Source organism: Mustela nivalis (assembly GCF_964662115.1).
Source record: "Mustela nivalis genome assembly, chromosome: 4".
Classification (NCBI taxonomy): Eukaryota; Metazoa; Chordata; class Mammalia; order Carnivora; family Mustelidae; genus Mustela; species Mustela nivalis.
This window is the reverse complement of record NC_139023.1, coordinates 103,265,132-103,281,673: the sequence shown is the minus strand read 5'-3', so window position 1 is coordinate 103,281,673 and position 16,542 is coordinate 103,265,132. Positions and strand designations below refer to the sequence as shown.

General features: G+C 36.6%; 1 pseudogene across 1 annotated transcript; it reads right to left on the bottom strand.

The window, feature by feature from the left end:
* Positions 1-15,632: 15,632 nt before the first annotated feature.
* On the bottom strand, positions 15,633-16,279 carry LOC309862676 (nascent polypeptide-associated complex subunit alpha pseudogene; annotated as a pseudogene). Its single transcript has one exon. The product of its transcript is annotated as a nascent polypeptide-associated complex subunit alpha pseudogene (transcript).
* Positions 16,280-16,542: the final 263 nt, after the last annotated feature.

Below are 16,542 nucleotides of genomic sequence, written 5' to 3'. Positions count from 1 at the left end.
ACAAAAATCTGTTAAAAGGCAGAAAGTCATTTTGCCTCACTATTCCCCACCTGATTGCTCTAGATTATAAACTATTTTTTGATGAGGGCTACAACTAGGACCAGGCCAGCTGTTTGGCTGGTTAAGCCAATAACATTTCTCAGAATGAAAACATATGAAGATTCCTTCATAGGAAGATAGGAATAATAATTATGTAACCCATATCTCCTCAGCAGAACAGAGAATGATAAAGAAATGTGAACACAGAGTATAAGCTTTGAAATGATATACAATGGTCATGTATTATGAATATCAATTTCATAAATACTTCTCAGCTGATTAAGTCTATTTTGAAAGAAAGGAACAGAATGTTGTATTCATTTTCCAGAAAGACCATGCATTATTTCCCTGGAACCTCAAAATAAAGACTCATGAATGAGAATAACAGAAGTTTTTTTTTTTTTTTTTTTTTTTTTTTTTTTTTTTCCCTAGCTCCCTCTACTTAAGTGCCAAATCTTGGCGTGTTAAAAGTCATTTTTCTTATCTAACCTCTGTAATCATGGGGCAGTGCCAGTGACAAATCTGAACTGAGACGTAAATCAGCAGGTTCCAAGCAACAGCAAACAATATTCAGAGACGCCTTTGTGTTGTGGCTTCCAGTGCCCAGGATCAAAGGACTGAAGCTCTGTCTCCTGTAGCCATCAGTCCCGTGTAGGTGTGAAGGCCGAAGGTAACCCCCACGCACTCTGACCCATGATGATGGGGATGCTGTAATCGTTCAGTACCTCCTCCATGTTTGGAGTTCGCGTGAATGCAGAAGGTCGCCATGTAGGAGCTCTGCAAAGATTTTTCTCATGTTTAGGCTATTGAAAATTATTTCAGCAAAATTGACTCCACCCCTCAAGTTCTCTTTTCAATTTATGATGCTTTTACTTTTTTTCCTAAGGAATAAGTACCATTGTTTTTTCCTCTGATTACTTTAAAAATAAGAAATGGTGAGATGTGGCTTAAACTAGTGCAATTTTAAAGGCCGCAACTCACCCCTCCTCGTTTTCAATCACCCTTATTTCTCTCATTTCTATTGTCTTTAGGCAAACAATTAAATGAATACATAAATAAAAATCCTCTACCCAGCTAACACAGATACTTCACAAATACTTCACCAAGAAAACTTTCATTTTAAAGTGAATACATTAATAGACAAATAATGTGTAATATTTATTTTGGCCTCATCTCCTGATTTTCTAAATTTAGGATACACTAATTTCTTTTAGGCCTCAGGCCACAAAAACTAGTATTTTCTGTCATGAATAGTGTATTCTCTCAGCTTGGAATGGGCATCTAAAAATACCTGTTCCTTATAATGGATGCTAATCTACAGAAATAGCTAAGGGTTTTAAAGGGTTACTGGCAGAAATGAAATAAATGCATGTGCAAACTTCACATAGTACCACCTCAATGTTTGTCTGAATCTTCTCTCAGTGAAATAAAATTTTAAGGAAATCTCAGGTGATTTTAGAGATGCTGTAGGAGATTTTTTGGGGGCTCTTTATTCTCTATATATCAATATAAAATTCTCTCCATTGAACTTTTCTGCTTTTGAAGTATGTAACATCAGTGTATTTCCATTGAGGATAAAAAGAACTTTAAAAATTTCAGTGTGCCTTGCTTTGGAGTTTACATTCTAATATAAACTCACAAAGAAGAAATAGAATACTTATTTATATTAACTTACAGAGAACTGCTGATTTAAAAAATAGAAGTCATTCAAATTTTAATATCAGTACTTGCTACATGTAAGTATTGTTTACAAATTACTTATGTTTTAATAAAGATATTAGGATCAGTAAAGAAGAGACAAAGAAATTTCAGACTAAAAGTTTAGGAGTAACTGGAATTTAAAAATCAATCATATATTTATAGAATTTTGTGCAGAAAATAAGTTAATGTTAATATTGGGAACTAAGTCACATCAGTTATTTGTTGCCATTATTTGCTGCCTCTTATAAAAATGTATCTCTAACTGACTTATACAAATAAATAACTCACTCCTACAACTTCTGTATAAAAACCATTTATCAGATATTAACAGGTTACTGAAACAAAATTAACATTCTTTTTCTGTTGCTATGTCTTTCATATTTTTTTCTATGCTATCTCCTACTTTGTTTTTTCCACACTGATCTTTTTTGTTCTGTATAATATTCCTTATTTGTTGTTTATATGATAACTAAATTAGTCTGCAGGTTCTCTAAACTATAGTTACATTTAGAGATGTAATTAGATTTAGGATCAGTTTAGGAGAGCGATACATCTCTAGAGATAGTTATGTGGACTTCCTAGTAGGTAAGTTCATGAGGCACATATCCCTGGTTATCAAACTTAGAGATTCAGTTTTATTTTTTCATCCATGGTTAATTTCCTCAATAGCATTTCACCCTACTAACTTTAGAACTATAAATTTAAAAAAAAGTTTCATTTGAGTTTACAAATGGTAATTTTAAATTCTAATTTTCCCCCCTACTTGTTGACTATGATTCTCCTGGTAAAGGCATGTTTTCAATTATTTGGTTTTTAATACAGTATATATAGAAAACAATGGTAAATATATGTTATTTTTCTCATTAATCAGTTTTAAAATATTTTGGTGCCCCACGGATCTTTAATGTTGACCAGTGAGAGTATTTTTGTTGTTATTAAGAGCGCTTACACTTTTACAGTTGACATGATTCAGTTTTTGAAGTTGTTTTCTTTATGATCCTTGAATTGTTCCATCTGATGCCAGTGGAGGCTGATTCTAGTTGACACTTTTGAGATGATCACATTAATCTTTTAGAGTCCCCCTACTTTTGGAATAATAAAATGCTTCAGGTTGATCTTGTACTGTTAGTACCTGAAGACCTAGAACCAAGAATTGTTCCTAGTTCCTTGGTTATTTAATGAGCAATATCTTTAGATATTAAATTATAAATATTAGAGTTGCCCATCACTACTTGGGTGTTAGAATAAGCAAAGTTGGAAATACACATTTTTCAGGAGAAAATATTAATATGTTCACAATGATATTTCACTTTTTTTTTTTAATCTTGTAGGTGAGAAACGGTATCTCAGTGTGTCTAATTTGGACCTCTCCCATTTTGATAAACCCTGAAGGGTTTTTTCCCCCTCATATAATCTCAAGATTAGTTGCATATTTTAAAAAGTAATGATATGTTTATATCATTTGCCTACTTTCCAGTAGATTGTTGATGCTACCCAATTTTAAAAGCTCCTTATATGTTAAGGAAGTAAGCAATTTGTGATTAATCTTTTTTTTTCCTTTTTGCAATATATGTTTTCTTTTCTTTTCTTTTCTTTTTTTTTAATTTTGATAATAGTGGACTGTAATATGAACTGAAATGTCTACCTGCAAACAGTTAGTAAAACTTTAAAAAGTATATCAAAGATATGCTTCAAAGGATTCACAGATTATGAATAATTTGGAAGCCAGGATTTAAAAAAAGGTAGCCAGAAGCAGTGATTCCAGTGCTAGAAGCAGTTTTTCTGCAAGATAACTCTGCTTATTCCTGAAGGGTGGTGAACAGGCAGAAAGGTAAACTTTCTGCCTGTTCACCACCCTTCAGGAACAAGCAGAGTTATCTTTTTTTTTTTTTTTTTGCCTCTCTCTCTCTCTTTTTTTTTTTTTTTGGTCTCATTGGAGGCAAAAGAATAACATTGCAATTCAGGGCTTGCCTGGAGTTAGCCAAACTGTGAAGGTTGAGGAAACAATCCTCCACAAGACCACTCTCAGGTCAGATACCAACTGGAAGTTCAGAGGGTCCTGAAATCACCCCCCCCCCCCAGTTTTGATAATTCTCTTGGACTCAAAGAACTCCCAGAAAGCTATTTTACTCACAGTTATGGTTTATTACAGGAAAAGAGTACACTTTAAAATCAGCCAAAGGAAAAGATGCATAGGGCAGAGTTTGGGAGGGTTCCAAATATGAAGCATCTATTCTCCTTTCCTGTGGAGTCAGGGTGTGTTCTTTCTTTAACAGTGATGTGAGATAGAAGACATGGAGTATTGCCAAGAAGGGAAGCTCACCTGAGCCTCAGTGTTCAGAGGTTTTATTGGGGCTCTATTACATGGTTCCATAGGTATGATTGATGGACTGATTATGAACATGGTTGAACTTAGTGTCCAAAGCCCCTACCTTTAATCTCATGACTGGTCTCTTTGGCCTGGCAACTCTATCATAAGACTATTGGGTGCAACTTGTTCCACTGTAATATCTTATGTGGCCAGAAACTGCCCTAATCAAGGCACTCTATAAGGAATGGTACAAGTTATCTCCTAGAAGCTGATGTAAAGATCTAAACTCTTTTTTAAACACTTCTAAATTCTTTACAACATAAGGGCTCAATAAGGAAAAGAAACTCTGTTAAACCTTCCACACATTGACGTGAGATTGAGAAACTCCACTCTCTTTAGAGTAAGAATGAGCACACTTGAAAGAGTCCGTATAGGAACTGAGGTCCTATAATAATTTATATCAATTCTGATAAATGAATTAACTGATATGTAATTGCTACTTCCCTTGGCCATTTACCAAAAGGAAACTCAAAAACCATACAGAATGCTGTGAAGTGTGTAAACCTGGCGATTCACAGACCTATACCCCTGGGGATAAAAATATATGTTTATAAAAAATAAATAAATTTAAAAAAAACCATACAGAAGAAAATAATAGCTAAAACTTGGACATTTTTTACATTTTAAAATATTCAATGAAGATACCTAATCAAGAATAACCAAGCATACAAAAACTTATGATAACTACAATATAAAACAAATAAATAAAAGACTGTAGGAGCAGATCCATATGGTATTAAGATAATAAATACAGATAAAGACAAAGGTTTAAATATATATATTAAGTGACATATTAGACAATATTGAGAAATCTTGAAGAGAACTGAAACCATAAAAACTAACCAATGGAAAAGTGACAATCTATATACAAGTATAACTTTAGAAATTAAAATGGAAAAATTAGTAGAAAAGTTTATAGAAGTAAGTATAAGTGAAGAAAAAATTGCTAAACTAAAAAGGGGACAGAAAAAAAATACCCAGAATGAAGTATGTAGAGATAAAGGTATGTAAAACACTCACGGCCACACACATAAACATTAGAGGTGTCAGAGTGGAATCACTACAGAAGCACCTATAGAGCCTGGAAACTTACCATCAGGGTTCCAGCACTTGTCTAAGACTCTTTTGTATCATCCATGGAAGAAATTAATATGTAAGAAAAAAAAACATTAAAACTGCCAGTAGTGACCAGCATTGCCTGATGATTGCTGGGATAGGGGTTTTTCTTCAAAATGTAGACAGTGATTTCCTAGGCATGACTGAAAGTGTAATGGCTATAAGCTCTAAGAGTATTCAACTTTAACTTTGAAGTTAGGTTCATTTAAAAATGAAGAGGTAGACAAAATTTTTTCTTACATTTTATGGCTATGCTTATCATTGTGGTTAACTATTCTGGAATTAGAATTCCAAAGTTGTTTTCTCTATATGTTTGTTGGCAACAAGAAAAAAAAAATTGGATGATATTTGGAAGGTGGAAGGAAAGCAACACTTGCATCCAGTTGGTGCAGTCTACCAGATACTCCCAAAGCTCAGGCATCTGGGGCTGAACTAACTCATGGTTCAACATGCTGACTTTGGGCACCAGTCAACACTAAAACTCACCCAGATTCCACAGGACCTTCTCCTTCAGCTTATTGTACCTGTGGACCAGGTACATGCGGATTGGTGGAGAGGATGTCAGCTTCTTCAGAGCTCCCACATGGTCAAGGCTGCAGGTGGTGAGGGTCAGATTCTAGTTTGTGTTCAATGATTCTAGCTGGCCCGATCTCTCCCTGCTTCATGTGCAGCTTTCCTTCCCTACTGATGTCCTTGATAACATACAATAACTTCTAATCTACCATCAGAAGCAGAAGCAACAATTTTCTATAAACTTCTTCACCAAGAACTACAAATATGGAAGATCTAAATTTTAAAACAAATTGCTTTGTGGTTTCCTCCCTGCTAAAACCTTAAATGATGCTGAAATTGATACTAATATAGTTTTAGCTCCAGGAAAATAAAACCTTAAGGAAGAGTTATATACATATTTTCACGGATGTCTGGAATTCATCCTCTAATAGAATTAAAATTAAAACTTCATTAATATCACTGTTGCAAGTGACAAAGTGAATATTGGTAGTCCATGACACACAATGACAAAACAGTGGCTTAAATGATTATGAAGACACCTAAAATCAAATGTCTATAGAAGGCAAAACTTTATACCAAGTAGTGCTTATTTGGAACATCATTTTTATGGAAATAAAGACCAAGATGGAGTTTGTTGCTTACTTGAGAATGCACTAGAGAACTTAAAGAAAGAAAATAAATAATTCAGGGCTTTAATTTCCTACCTTAAATTATGGATAAGAAAGCAAAGTTTCAAGACTTTGCTTTAAATAAAGACCTTTAATTCTTGTGGATACAGGGCAGAGATTTCTGAAAACCAAACCTCAAGTGTAATCATGAAAGTGTCTGCTTTATAGAACAAGATGGACTCATAAAATCACATGGTTGCATATATTAAATGTAGGAAATTCACTGGAGGAGGATTTGACTTTGAAAAAGGGGAGAGCACATATGAAGAGATTCAATAAAATTAGATACCTTAAAACTAAATTTTCCTGAACCTGAGCCTAAGCCTAAATTTCCTGGGTAGCAGTACCTCTTCCTACCCTAACTGAGGGTTAGGGTAGGTTGTCTCTCTTTGGATGGTTGTCTCTCTTTGCTTTAAGAACCTACAATGGCCATCCCTGGAGTAACAAGGAAACATTTATTCTTCTGATGATGTACCTTCACCAATCTCATTGCTTTTGGACCTATAACCAGATATAACCAGATTCAAGTACCAGAGGAACCAAAGGCAATATGCAGATAAAAATAAACATGAGATTGACTATTCCAGATATGGGAATAAGTCCCAAATATGCTTGGCAAAGTGGAAGAATATAATGTTGGATCAAACTGAATTTGTTGTTATGTTTGCTTTAAGCAAAGGAAAGAATTTAGAGTGAATTTATCATGAAAGACTCTCTCTTAATTCTTTATATTTTTCAGAATGACTAAAGATTATTTGCTTCACCAAAGCTGTGAGAAATATATCCAGGAAGACATTCTAGTATCCTTGATGATCTTGGGATTGGCTATTCTCTGTAGGCCAGTAATGACAGTGGGAACTACTACAATTGAATTGGAGTCCCTGATGAAGGGATGATGCATCCTAGTGGTTAGGGACCAGCCTGTGGTATTTAATTTCCAGAGGCAAATTAGGTACAGTTATTATAAAGATTTCTACAAATGCTTACTAAATAAAACCAAAAAGGTTGTAAGAATGACTTGAAGTTCAGATATCAGTGGTCTTGGTCAATTGTTTATGGTATTCTTAAAACTGAAAGCAGTCTACTAAAGTCTTACTTGTTAAGATAAATGGAAAAGCTTTAGTATGGTGAACAGAATCGTGACCTAAATCACAACAGTTGCAACCTCTCAACAAATTCTCATACCTGAGCCCTTTCATAAATTCAGAGTACCTTGCATAAAGAGGAGACTGGATCCCTTAAGGGAGGAACTTTCTACACATTTAAAAGTGTATGCTATAAATCTTCCTTATGGCCTTCCCAAAAGGGATCTACAAACATTTAGATGGTAACTGTGCACTAGAGAAAAGTATATAAAAAGCATTTATGGGTATTATTGTACAACAGCTCTGAACAGCCACTACTCTTCAGAGACCCAAACCAATCTGAATAAGGTGGAGGCCAAGGGGTTAGTAAGTTCTAGTTAAGGCCCATCTCACAAAGGGCTCAGTGGGCTCCTGGATTAACCTTGTGGTTATTTCTTCAGTCAGGAAATCATATTGGAATATACATGCTCACCAACAGACAGAATCCAAAGAATGATCATTTCTTTTTTCACTGCAGATCTTACTAAGGAGTGATTTTATTTCCTCTTAAAGAAGTTTTGAGGCCATTATGTTAAGAAAGGCCATGTGGAAATTACTAGAACTGCCTCTATCTATCAGATAGGTGTTACATTGAGAAGGTTTGCAGAAATTTGTGCCATTATCAAAGACCTGAAAGATTAATGGCATGGTGAATATTACCAAAGACTCATTCAACTCACCTGCTTGGCCTGCACTGAAGACAGTTGGATTTTGTAGAATGATAGTGGATTGTTATAAATTTAATCAGGTGGTGACTTCAGAGGCATCCACCATTTCGGATCTGATTTTGATATTGGAGCAATAGACGTGCTCATCATCATGTGGCATGTTTCAACTGATGTAATAAATCCTACTTTGACTTGTATATGCTATGTTTTTACTGGGAACTGTTTGCTTTTACCTGACAGGAATAGAAATATATGTTTAATCTCCTACCCTAGGACAATATCAAATTCCTAGCCCAATATCATAATCTTGTACATAGATACTTTGATGGTCTCTCAAAACTAGAGCAACACTAGGCTGTTCAATTAATGATCTGATTCTCACAGGGCATGGTGAGAAGGAAGACACAACTTTTCCAGACACATTGATAATACACATGTGTGCCAGATGGAAGGAGGTAAATGCCACAGAAATTCAGTAGTCTACCACTTAAGTGAAATTTCTAGAGTCAAAGCATCTGGAATATGTCAAGATATGATTTTCAGGGTGAAGGAAATATTGATGTAGCTGCAAATTGGCTCATGTTTATGGAATTTATTGATTCCCATGATTATCATCACACTGAGGAAGCTAGCAAGATAGAATACTGAAAAAGCCTTTAGGAGATTCAGTTACTGTGCCAGATGGGCACATCAAATTCTGGGGTAGAAATAGTATCCCCTAGGATGTGATGTATGTTAAAAATCAGTGACCAATATTTAGTGCTGTTTCTCCCAGAGCAAACATTCATAACTCAGGAAACCAGGCATAAAATTTGGGGGTAATTCTCCTACTATTACCCCTAGTAAATAAACCATTAGTGGAAGTTTTGCTTTCTGTCCTCATATCTTTGAGTTCTGCTACTTGAAATGTCTTAGTTCTCCAAGAATAAATATTCTCACAAGGGGACACAATTGTTTTATTTAACTAGAGGTTGAGATTACCACCTGGCCACTTTAGAATTCTCATGACAGTGAATCTGTTGACAAAAAGGGTATTACTATGCTCTCTGGGATAACTGATCCTGACCCTTCAGTGGAAATCAATTTGCTACTATGGGGTAAGGGGACATAGGCTGGAATGAAGTAGATACCACAGCTACCCTCTTAGTGCCCCATGTTCTGTGATAAAGTTAGTGGAAAACTGCAAGTACTCAATAGGGGCAGGACTGCTAACGCCCAGACCTTTCAGAAATGAGGGTTGTGATGTCTTCTGAAGCAAGGATCCATGAATTGCTGAAGAGCTCACTAGTGCAGAAGAAGGATGGAAGTGTCAACATAAACATCAGCTACACAAACATACTTGGACTTTTCTTCCTTATATTTATATGAATATGCATGCATAAACTCATTCTTCCTTTTAAATCCCATAATCCTTATAATTTAATATAAAGTATTTTAATAATACTTAACCCTATTCAACATTTAAAATGTGCCTTGAGGTGTGCCGGGTGGTACAGTGGGTTAAAGCCTCTGTCTTCGGGTCAGGTCATGATCTCAGGGTCCTGGGATCAAGCCCCACATCAGGCTCTCTGCTCAGCGGGGAGCCTGCTTCCACCTCTCTCCTCTCCCTGCCTGCCTCTCTGCCTACTTGTGATCTCCGTCAAATAAATAAATAAATAATATTTTTAAAAGTAATTACAAAAAAAAAAAATGTGCCTTGTATAGAAAAGAAAAGAACATCATCCATCTAAAAAAGGGATAAAGTGACTGACTTTTATCCTCTTTTGGAAAAAGAGTTAGTGTGTTTTTGTTTGTATGAAGTTCAGTTCCTTCTTGGAGTGTGACTTTGCTTGTATCTTTCTTTAGGGATTAAGTATAGTTAAAAGATGTGTACATGTATCTCCAGTTGACAAAAAGAGAATGGGGTTATTTTCCCACTTTTTCAATTTAGCTATATCAAACAACACTTACTAGAATTCTTTCCCAATATAGTTTCAGGTTAGGGTTGTGTTGAAAGTTTAACCAAACTACTTCATAATATTGCTACCTCAGCATCCATTTTGTGTAGCCAAGTAGCCTGCAGGGGTCTTGAACTGACGCCTCCTGTGGACACATGCTGTAGATAACACCCTCAAGAGCCACAAGTAAACGTCATGGGATTCCTGATATTCTGATATCCTAAAATGGCTCCAACATTCTCCTTTGTTGTAGGCACTCTCTCCTGCCTCCCAAAACCTTCTCCTTATACTCCCCTTAGATAAGGTCCCCAGGAACCTTATCAAAACCCCACTTCTTTTTTAGGTTTGATTTTATCTCAGCTTGGGAAGCCCAAAAGCACTCCCCCATTAGGCCCTAATAAAAGCATGTGCCGCAGGTTCTGCTGGACTCTTTCTGTTGAAACTCTGCCTCAGTGTCCCTATGTGGCCCCTTAAAGAATGCTGTGTACTTCCTCCAGGACCTATGAGTAGTAAACTTCTCTATTTTGATTCCCTTGTAGTCTTTTGTTGAAACCTGGCTCACTAACACCCTGGGCTCTGTTTAACAAATTTTAACAGAGTCACAGTGGGTTCCTACAAAGGAAATTTCAGTGAGATTTTGAGAGGAGTAAAGAGCAGTCATTCCACCTGAAGGTCAGAATTTGGCCTCAGGCAGCACGGCAGCTTTTTTTTTTCCCCCTAAGTGTTCACTGTGTTTATTTATTTTTTTTTAATTTTATTATTTTTTAAAATTTTTTATTTTTTATAAACATATATTTTTATCCCCAGGGGTACAGGTCTGTGAATCACCAGGTTTACACACTTCACAGCACTCACCAAAGCACATACCCTCCCCAATGTCCATAACCCCACCCCCCTTCTCCCAACCCCCTCCCCCCAGCAACCCTCAGTTTGTTTTATGAGATTAAGAGTTACTTATGGTTTGTCTCCTTCCCAATCCCATCTTGCTTCATTGATTCTTCTCCTACCCACTTAAGCCCCCATGTTGCATCACCACTTCCTCATATCAGGGAGATCATATGATAGTTATCTTTCTCTGCTTGACTTATTTCGCTAAGCATGATACGCTCTAGTTCCATCCATGTTGTCCCAAATGGCAAGATTTCATTTCTTTTGATGGCTGCATAGTATTCCATTGTGTATATATACCACATCTTCTTTATCCATTCATCTGTTGATGGACATCTAGCTCTATTACAAAGCTGTCATCATCAAGACAGCGTGGTACTGGCACAAAAACAGACACATAGATCAATGGAACAGAATAGAGAGCCCAGAAGTAGACCCTCAGCATGGCAGCTTTTGAATATGGTTAGTGATGTCTTGTTGAAGTAGGCCAGCAGTCTTTGGAGCTACCAAAGATCTCCTCAGCCCCTTTTTTGGTTGAGGTGATTGTGCCATTTGGCGGCAGAGGACGTCAACTTCTGCAGATTATATAGGTCACTGAAGATGGAAATGGTGAGAGAAGTGATTTCAATTTCTGTTTTTCCTCAGGTGTTCCAATTTCTCTGAACTCCCTCCCTTCGCATCTGGTTGTTTTTCCTGAAGGTTGGCTCTGCTGTTCTAGAGTGTCATCCACTACCTGAGTCAGAGGCAACTGCCTTTCATGGACATTTTACCAGTCTCAATAATTTCATTAGGTTTCATCACTCCTGGTGTCCTATGAATTTACATAATTCCCAGTAGTCCTATTTCCCTAAATAAACCTATGATGGTTATTTATGTGTCAACTTAATAGTCCATAGGTGTCCAGATATTTAATTAAATGTTGTTCTGTATATGGGTGAGTATGGGTAAGGGTGTTTCTGGGTGAGATTAACAATTGAATCAGTAGACTGAATAAAGCAATGTAGGACTGAATTTCACAATGTAGGAGGACATGATCCAAGTCGTTGAAGGCCTGAGTAGGAAAAAAAAAAGGCTGAAGAAGAGAGATTTTCTCTCCTTGTTTGATTGTCTTTGAGGTGGAATATCAGTGTTCTACTGCCTTGGGTCTCATGCTAGGACTGGAATTTATACCAGTGATGCTCCTGATTCTCTGGCTTACAGACTCAAAATAGAATTATACCACTCAACTGTCCTGTGCTTGCTGCTTGCTAACTTGCAAATCTTGGGACTTCTCATTCTCCATAAACACACAATTCAATTCTATGTAATAATTGCCTCTTTATCTTTCTCCCTCTCTCTGAAAATAAATATATGTAAATATAGTATACATAATATACCAATTATATATATATATATACACACACACATAATATTTTGCCTATTTCTCTGAATAACCTAAAAGAGTACAAAACCTTGACAAACACATATTCTACATAAATAATCTGTAATGTAGATCTTTAAAATCTGTAAAAGTACTCCAGCACTTCTTTTAGTATGTCTGTAATTTATGAAGATTGAGTAAAATTTTGAGTGCCGTATTTCAGGAAAGATGTTTCAAAGCTTAAATCAAGAAATTTTAGAGGCAGAAGGACTAAAAGGTTTATGGAATCCCTCTTTCCCATATGTCCCTCAAAAGAAATATCAATAATTATCTACAAAATAAGCATAATATGTCCAACTATATTCTAATTATTTCTAAGATAATTATTTCAATAAATAAAAAAATACACATCTTAAATGCCAAATACTTTCACATTTCCTTTATCTCGCACCCTTTTGATGTTCCTGTTTTTTTCTAGTACACTAAGCACACATGTTTAGTCTAACTCTAGGAAATTGTAGTAGACTGCAAAAATAGTTCTAATTTTCCTCTCTATATATCTACCACCTTTGTAAGGTGACATTGCAGCTCCTTCCATGAAGAGGTGGAATCTTTCCCATCTCTTGAGCCTGGGCTGACTCTTACCAAGTTTTGGTCAACAGAATATAGTACAATGGTGTGGATGCCAGTCCTAAACTTGGGTCTCAATTGTCTTGTGCCGCTTCTTTCTCTCAGTGACCTGCGAGTCTGAGCTAGCCTGCTAGGAGTTGAAGACCATGTGGAAGAGAAGCCATTTGCCCCAGCTGATGCTTCCTAATCCTGTCTACTACTGGTAAATACTAAAACATGTGAGCAAGCCCCGCCAACATTGCCAGAGCTGTTTACCAGACCCACAACTGCCCAGGTATTTAAGAATAAGTCCAGCTGAGACCAGAAGAACTGTATGACATATAGACTCATGAGGGATAAAAACTGGTTTTTCTTTCAAGCTCCTTTGCATTGAGGTGATTTGTTACATTGCAATGGCTGAGAGAGAAATCCAGCACAGGACATTATTAAGCAGAAGTATATACAGTGATTAACCTGTCAAGAGATCTGAAAATCAAGCTGTATGAGAATGGATTGAAAGGATTAGGATATTTAGCATAGAAAGCAAAAATATTAGGAGGGACATAGTGGCTTCCCCAAAATAATTGGTGAACTGTTATGTAAGAGGGGATTATGTTTACCCATCATAAATTTAGAAGGCTAACAGTAAACATTGGCAGATATTAAGATGATGAAAGATGTTGTAACAGAGCTAGATAGATTGTAGAACTTCCTCAAATTTATCTGGTGGGGATGGTGCCTCACAGTACAGTTAGTTTTTGTCATTAGAAATGTTCATAGAGAATGGATGACCTTTTCACAGGTTTGTTTTGGAAGGCAAATTTCCTCTTTGGCTTGAAGTTTTGACCAGGTAACATATAACATTACTTTAAGTCTAAATTTGTAGGTGTGGTGAGAATTTATGTTTCTTTTCATTAAGTATGCTTTTCATAATTTTCAATATTCAGAAATTTATATTGTTTAAATACTACTAATAAAACTGTTTGATTTTCTATTCATTTTTATTTGAATTGATAATATCATAACTATACTCCCAGTAGAATTATCTGAAAATCTATCCAACACCTTACCATTGATAGAGCTGTTAAAATGTGTTCTCAGTTCCAAATAATTCATTTCAAAGAGACTGTTGGGTTACAACCAATTTTGAAAGTGAAGACAAAAATTCACACAGAAGTAATATAAGAAATTTATTTCTGTTTCTTTGCTCAACAAATATCTATTGATTTCCTGTTATTTGCTAGACACTGATTCAAGCACTGGGGTATGTTAATAAACAAGTGAAGGCATTACCTTTAGGAAGCTTATCTTCTGGTAAGGAAGGAAAACAGTAGACAAATAAGAATTCCATTTATTGTGCGTTGGTTCACAACCCTATCAGGAGCTTAGCAGGTATACTTGAAACTGGCCCTCATACTCAGAGGGCAGGGAGAGACCAAAGAAAGGGACAGGCCATTCTAATTGGGAAGTGGCAGTTTTACTAAGCAAAGGGAACTTACATACAGGGCTTTTTGTGGGCGGCAGCAAGACAAATGGGCTCCGACACCCACCTACCAAATCTTAAAAATTTGAATAGGGGCCTTAATGGGTTCAGTCACATATATCGTACAGGGGTTCTTGACACCACATGCCTGTCTAAAGGCTCTATCTTTGGAGTAACACCTAGGGGCAGGAAAAGCTAATGGAATCCATATTCCAAGGATAGGCAAGGGAATGAAGATGTCAGGGCCTACTAAGCTCAAGGGTCGTTTGGCAGTCAGGTCTTTTTGATGATGTTCCCCAACATTGTGAAGTAGTGACAGTGCTAAGAAGAAAAAATAAGCATGGCAAGGAGATATAAATTAGGGGATGAGTCAATATTTTGGAAAAATGACCACAGAAGTCCTCTGTGGGGAGGTGTTATGAGAGCACAGGCCTGACTGAAGCTGGAAACAAACCTAGTAAACAAGGGGAATGATTTATCAAACAGATGGAAAGATGGGGAAGAAGTTTTGCTAGATGTGGACAATGAAATGCAAGAAAGGCTACATACTGAAATGAGGTGAGGCAGAGGAGAAGAAATTAGAGTAGTAGAAGTGGCTAGTTTATGTGAAGCATCATAGGTCATGATTAGAACTTGGTATTTTATTTAGATTATGATATAAAACCATTGGAAGTTTGATATTAGGCACTTGGCAGGATATGTGTTCTATTTCATGTGGTTCACTCTTGCTTTTGGGAGAACATAAAGCTATGGTGGGGTAGAGTTAGGGGCAGGGTTAATTGGTCCTTGACCCAACTGCTTTAATATCCATTCTTTCCTTTCTCAAGTTCTGCCTTTGTACTATATTTTCTAGGCTTTTTTATGAGACAGCTGGGTGAGACACTGACAAGTAGATGGAAGAGAGAAGCCAGGACATTTTTTCAATCTTCTTTCTTTCTGCCTCATCACTGACAATGAGCTGAGTGAATTATGGTGGTTCTACTTTTCCTGGCATCAGTAGTGAGTACACTTTTGTGCAATGGTTATGCCTCTTATTTTTTTCCCATCCACTAAGAAACTATAATTTTATTAATAATAGAAATATTATACAAATTTCAAACCAAGCTGCTGTTAGTCTTTTGAAACAGAAAAAAAAAAGTCCTCATTTTTAGACAGTTACATTGTTAACTCTGTAATAACACTTACAGTATCATTACTGTAGTTCTTCAGGAATTGGATTGCCTTTGATTTTGACATATTAGTTTGTGACATGACACATTCTATGTCCTTAACCTCCACACCTGTTTCATCAACCTTTTCCTCTTCACTCTCCTCTTGTACCATTGGAGTCTATATGTTTTCTTGAATGTCTGAGACAGCTTCACCTTGAAATTGAATTTCTCAGTACTTGCTAGTTGTGCCTGCCGAGATAACTCTTTGATCTTGACTTCCCCAAAAACTATGCAGGCATCTGAAGCTGGGTTCTTGTAGACATCTGGTATTGTGATGACAAAGAAGATATTCTTAGATTTCCAGATAGTGACTCTCCTAACCCCTGTAACCTGTCAAAAATCCAGTTTGGATATAGCCTTCTGTGCCTTCTTTTCACTTCAGCTCTGTTTTGCTTTACTGACTGGTTCTTCATTGATTTCAGCTGTGGCTGCCAGCTGGGCTTATTGTGTGGTCGCCTGTGTGGAATCCTGTTCCTCAAGCTCTGGTACTGATTCATCACTGTCAGATTCTCTTCCAGACTCTGTCTCAGCCTGAGGCCCTGGCAACTCCTGCTCTGTAGCAGGCATGGTTTCTGTGGCTTCACCAGGCATTGCATTTTGTACAGTGAGTGCAGAACCAAACGGTGGAAGAAAGAGAGTGAGTCATGCCTCTTCTTTTTTGAAACTCAACCTATGATATGGGTGAGGGATTTGTTTGTCTAGTTGGGCCCTGACCTGACTGAAACAAAAAGTGAAGCTGAAGCAGGAATATTGTCGTGAGACTAGTCCAGGAATCTAGGCAAGAGAAGAACAAGTTGTACAAGTTATTGTCACAGCATGGATAAGGTGAAAAATGATGGAATTTGGTATCTCTT